Genomic DNA, 6,278 nt, shown 5'->3' with positions numbered 1-6,278 from the left:
CTACTCTGAACCACTCTCCGGTTTGATAATAAACACAAATTCACTGCGTAGGGTTGCATAAGCATTTCTTAAAGTTCGCATTCCCAATCTATGGACACCCCCACACTAGCACCTTGAGCATACAAAGATGGTACTAACTAGACACCACAATTCATAATTATTTCTGTAAATTAAGCTTAAGAAACAAACACGGTGTGAACACTGTCACCTTCACACCGTTTGACAAGGTGTTCCCGGAGATCACATAATAAAACCAGTTGAGTAGCACAATAGTTGAAGAATAATATCTACTTATTCAACTAGATTAAAAAGCTCATGATCACATAAAGATCATACATGGAGAGATAGATAGACCACATAGCTACCGGTAAAGCCCTCAGCTTCGTGGGAGAACTATTCACTCCTCATCACGGGAGTTAGCAATGGCGATGAAGATGGTGGTGGAGTCGATGGAGATGGCTCCGGGGCAATTCCCCGTCCCGGCAGGGTGCCGGAAAAGAGATTTATGTCCCCCAGATCTTATCTTCGGCGGCGACGGAGCTACATAACTTTCGTGGATGAAGGCTTATTGATTTAGGGTTTTCGCATCGGGGGCTTCTTATAGGCGGAAGGGCGAGGTCGATGGACGCCAGGGGGCCCACACCATGCCATGGCGCGGCCAAGCCTAGGCCCGCGCCATGGGGTGGTCTAGCCGTCCTTTGGCCTTTCTTCGTCTCCCCTTTAGACTCTGTCTTCGCTACGGTAAAATATTGACTTCGGCTTTGGTTTCGTCCAATTCCGAGAATATTCATGTACAAATTTTCTAAAATACAAAACAGCAGAAAACATGAACTGGCACTGTGTCATCTTGTTAATAGGTTAGTTCCGGAAAATGTATAAAAGTGCAACGAAGTGTATCAAAACATATATGAATTGGTGTAAAAAAAAAGCATGGTGCATCGAAAATTATAGATACATTTGCAACTTATCGGCCGTACACGTCTACACCTACCTGTCGCCCACGTCGTTCCCGCGCAGTCCATATGGCTGCTTCCTGACGACGTTGCTTGAGGACGACCCGACGACGGTTCTCCCTGCGCTGGGCCTCCCGGCGCCGCTCGTCCTCACGGCGGCACACTGCGTCCTCCTCTCCTCCTCCGTTGCCCGCTCCACCTCCTCCGTTGCTGCCTCCACCGCCTGTCGCGCCACGTCGCGCAACATCGCCGCCGTCGCGGCCGCCCTCGCGGCCGCCCTCGTCTGAATTGCCACGGATGATCGAGGTCTCTTGTGGCGGACCAGCGGTGCATTATGCACACCTGCCAGTGGCCCTCCTCCTCCTCCACCTCCTCCTTGCCGAGGAGGGACCAACCCATTGTTAAGGCCACCGCCTCCGCCACGCGGTCCTCCTCCGCTGCATCATCGGCAGCGCGGTACGCCTTATCGCGCGCCGCCTTCTCCGCATTGGCGGCTGCGTCGACCACTGTTTCCCCCGTCGTTGCCGCCGTCGCCTCCCTGGTCGCCGCCGCGGTGTGGTGCCGCTCTTGCACAATGATGGTGGTGGCATTTCGCGCCGCAGACCCCAATAGTGCCATGGCCGCATCGTGGCGTTTGGCACGCACGGCCGCCGCCGCGGCCTCATTGTCCACTGCTTGCTCCGCCTATAGAGTGTGTTGCGCCGCCGCCTCGACCACCTCCACCAGCGCTTGCTGCGTCACGTTGCCTTCGTGCTCGAAGGCGGCGACCTGGTCCTCCGCCTGTACGCGGGCCATCTCCATGGCCATGATCTCGACCTCCTCGTCGGACGGACGAGGCCAGCGGGCTCGGCATATCTCCCTGATGTTGTCCCAGTTGGATATTTTCCGGCGACACATGTGTTTTTCGGCGTCGATTGGGTGTAGTGGTTGTCGCCGCGCTGGTGGCCGTCCTTATAGCCCTCGTCTTGGGCGGAAAATGGCCGTCGGACGTGTGAAGTATTCCGACAGCGGCGGGAAACAGGAAAACGAGCGCCATGGACGGAAACCAAACGGATGCGCAGGAACTATCTACGGCACGCGCGCGAAGCCAGCGACGGCCATTAGCGCCCCATCGTCATTAGAGGCAGAGCATTATCGTTGACAACGGGCAGGGAGGGCACTTTGGGTCGGGCCGTTGTAGGCACCGCCCAACCAAAATGAACAGTCACCCTAAACTATCCGTGGGCTGACCCAAACGAACAAAAACATACCATTTGAATCGCCAATTTAATCGGCCCCGTGGAGATGCTCTAAACGTAGTACCACTCTGGGATATACCATTGTGGGATACAAGTATTCTCTCATTCTCTCTTCTACGGGGTGTGTTCACCTTGGAATGGTAAAAGTGTTACGGACCATGACAAATGAGCTGCACATGTGCGAGTCGACCTTTGACTCGATCGACAGTCACCGGTCTCCTTGCGGTGTGGGGCTGAAGAGAACAGCTATTGCTCATCACACAAGACTAGAAAGTGTTGAAAATTCACACGTCCGAATCTCATTATTTTTCACGTGTGTCCAACTGCTTTGATGTCGACGGTGAATTTGTGATGTTTGCTGGCCCGAGCTACCACATGTATATATGCTCCCATCCCATGCAAGAGTTCAGACAAACTCTCGGAAGATATGCGTGACACCTTGGTTGGTTGTGTGTGTGTTCTTCTGTTTGAATTTTCGAAATTTGGACCCTAGGCTAGACTAGACAGAGAATTTTGGCGAAGAAGCTTCTCCCCTAACGGTATAGCCGCTCTGTCCCTTTCTAGCTAAAAATCTGGGGATTAATCTTTGGCCTGAAAGAGATTTTTTTTTTTTGGAGCAGGGGAAGAGATTTTTTTTTTTTGCAGCAGTAGTGTGTACGAGTAGGCTCTAATCTTTGTCTCATGGTAAGAAATTCCACGTAGAAGGTTCTTCGCACCGGATTAGCGCAGACTCGTGCCCTGGCTAGCTGGTCAAGCAAATATTTGAAGTCTAGCTTCATGAAACCAACCTAATATATTCTAATCTAGAATTATGGCGATTCCGTGTCCAAAACAATACCAAACAAAGCGATACAATTAGGGCTTGCTCATACAAGGACGCCGGCCACGGGGTAACTTAACGAAAGTGTACTGCCTGTGTGCTTCTGCGGTTGTGCCGAACTTTGTCGTACCCATTGACCTGATGATCTATTGCTTAACTATTTGTTAGTATCATAGACTAGCTTTCTAATTAAAGTCCAAGTATTTCTACACTTACCTTTTGTTTATCTTGTACGATACTCTGGTTTCATTTCCATTGCCAATGGAATGGGGCGGTTGTCTTGTGGATCTTTCATCTGTTCACCTGTTTGGACGATAATTTCGGAACCGGAACATAACATCATGTCCCTACAATTGTTAATGTTGTCATGGTTACCCGAAAAACAATGAATCTGATTTGAGATGTGCTCATTGCGTCTCGTCCTTGCCGAAAGGCAGGGCGGACCTAGCACAAGTCGAAGGTATTCCGAACACAAATAATTTTTGCCAGAAGAATGGATATTTATAAGATAAACTTGGTAGTACATGGAAGAAAACTGCAATGAGCACTACGGGACAGCTGATTTCAGGGCACTTGAAAATAGCAAAAGTGTCTTTAATTATTTTTAGAGGCACTTAAAAAAGTGTTTAATTAAAACACGTTGCTAAAAATTATTGCCGCACTTTGAAAAAATGCCTCAAAAAAATAGTATGTTTAGACACACTTTTCTAGTTGCCCCTATATATTTTTAGAGGTACTTCTTTAAATGCCCTATATATTTTTAGAGGCATTTTTATAAATGACCCTATATATTTTTAGAGGCACTTCTATAAATGCCCCTATATATCTTTAGCCATACTTTGGCATATTGCCTCTATATATTTATAGATGCACTTTGGCATAGTGTCTCTATATATTTTTAGCCGTATTTTGGATATTTGCATCTAAACATTTTTAACGGCACTTTGCCAAATTGCCCTTATACATCCTTAGCCGCACTTTAGCTAATTGCCCCTAAAAAATAGCATATTTTTAGCCACACTTTGCAAAATGTCTCTAAACATACTAGCAAAACTGGCGCGGTTAGTATCGTGTGTGCCTGGTCTCCAACTACAAAACTGAAAGAGCAGTGACATAGAGCATAGATACATATTTCAGACGACAAGGGTTTAATTCTCTCTGAAATAGATTGTTATAAAACTAATACATCGATGCACACATACTCTATCATCCAAAATTCGGAGATATTTTATGCGACATAGTGAGTAAATTAAAATTCACACTTTAGACTAAGACATACCTATCTTACAACTCAAACTCAATTGTGTGCTATGATAAATGAGCAAATTAAATTTCACGCTGAGAATTAAGAGCACTATGAGTTTTCCACCTTTTGAGGTGCTTGTGCTCCTTGTTCGTCTAGTAGGGTCCTTGTTAGTGTCCATTATGTCCACTGTCGAGGTGGCGTTCCGGCACATCCCTGCTAGATAAAATGCTGAAAGACCAGTGATGTATAACATAGATGCATATTTCAGGTGACCAACAATTTAATTCTATGTGAAATGGATTGTCGCAAAACTAATACAACTTGGCACACATAGTGTCATCCGAATTTCAGAGATTTTTTATGCCACGTAGTGAGTAAATTAAAATTCAGACTTCACACCAGGACATATTTATCTTACAGAAACTCAAAGTCGGCATTGGAAAGATAGTACATACACAAGCACAGAGAAGTATACATCATCCCTAAAAGTAGAAGTAAAATGAGGTTCTAGTTCATGTTCATTTTTGACTTGTAAATCCAGTGCCCGCCACAACTCTGCAACATAATCATGTTTGAAACAAAATCCGTAAACTATATTTGTTCAGAAAAAAAGAGAAACTAGCCTTTCAAGTGTTGTTATGTACACCATATTTATTTCCTACTCTCCAAAAACACCATATGGTTGTTTCTAGGATTGATTGAAATGCACTTTGAATAAATCATGATTTATTGATATACTTACTTAGAAGGGGAAAACGTCTTTTGCTTCCACTAATATATATATAGAACGGTGTGTCTGAAGTTCCTTGTGCTTTTGAGCTATTTGGGTTGCCAAACCTATTGTGACTAACCTCTTAGGACATAACTTGGTTGGGTCTAACAAGCTAAAACTTGATCAATAGGTGCTTTTTAGAGAGCATTGGAGGCTACATTATGAATAATTAAGGGATCTTCATTAATTATATTGTCTCAAGCTAAGTCATTTTGATTATCTCACTTCTATCATATATCCAATATTCCTCCTTGCGGTAACATGTGCTCAGCTTATTTACATTAAAAGTTACTCGCCCATTTGCATGTGTTTATATATGTTGTGCCTTCTACTTGCTTTATCTTGAGAAATCAAGTCTATGTATGTTGGTTTGCACACAATGTATTTGTGTTCCTTTTTGAGCCTATTGCATCTTGTTGATATCTTATATGGCTCTTGTGAGAGATTATTGGAATATCCCATTATGGGGGAGTGATATGCCTTTGGGTATGTCACAATCCTGAAAATGAATGTAGATGAGCAATACCATTTAGAATTGATATTACAATATTATCTAGTCCCGATTTTGTATGTACGTATCCTCATGAAAAATTTAAATTCTAATATCCATTAATTATCTCTAGTTGGAAGACAAAGCTTTTATTTTCGGTACTTTGTGCTGTCATGAAAAGTGTGAGAGTTTAGTTTATTTGTTGGAACCTTCCTCTCTTTGGAAGTTGGTTATCTCATTTCTTGTCTTTGGGTTTAATTGGCTTCTTGAAATAAGATAAGTCTATGGAGTCAATCTTGTGTTGATTTGATTCTTTGATATAATTTGGACAATCATTGTTTCTTGATTTAACTGGTGTTTTTTCCAAATTGTATCTTTCTTTGGTTCTTGAAATTCTTGTGCATGCATATTTAATATATGTATATCTTATGACATGTGTTACTTTCTTTGATCCAATATATAGGGTAAACTCCACCAAATCCTAATTTGGCTAAGATGTGCATGAAATTCAATTTCATATCTATATGCACATAATTATGCGGAGTTTGTCTTATATGTTGTAGTGTGTCTAACTACTTTGGACCCAGTTAGTTTGAGGATCATATTGTACTTACCTTTGTGTTAAGTACAATGGAGATGCATTGCATGCTTGTCTCACTCTTAGGAAGAAGTGGTGACTCAATGGTAATTTGAGGCAAGTTAGGATGATCAACTAATTCATATCTACTACATCCACACCAATGCTATCTCGGTAACAAG

Source organism: Lolium rigidum, chromosome 7 (assembly GCF_022539505.1).
Source record: "Lolium rigidum isolate FL_2022 chromosome 7, APGP_CSIRO_Lrig_0.1, whole genome shotgun sequence".
NCBI lineage: Eukaryota > Viridiplantae > Streptophyta > Magnoliopsida > Poales > Poaceae > Lolium > Lolium rigidum.
The sequence above is the reverse complement of the archived record's forward strand: the minus strand, read 5'-3'. Positions refer to the sequence as shown.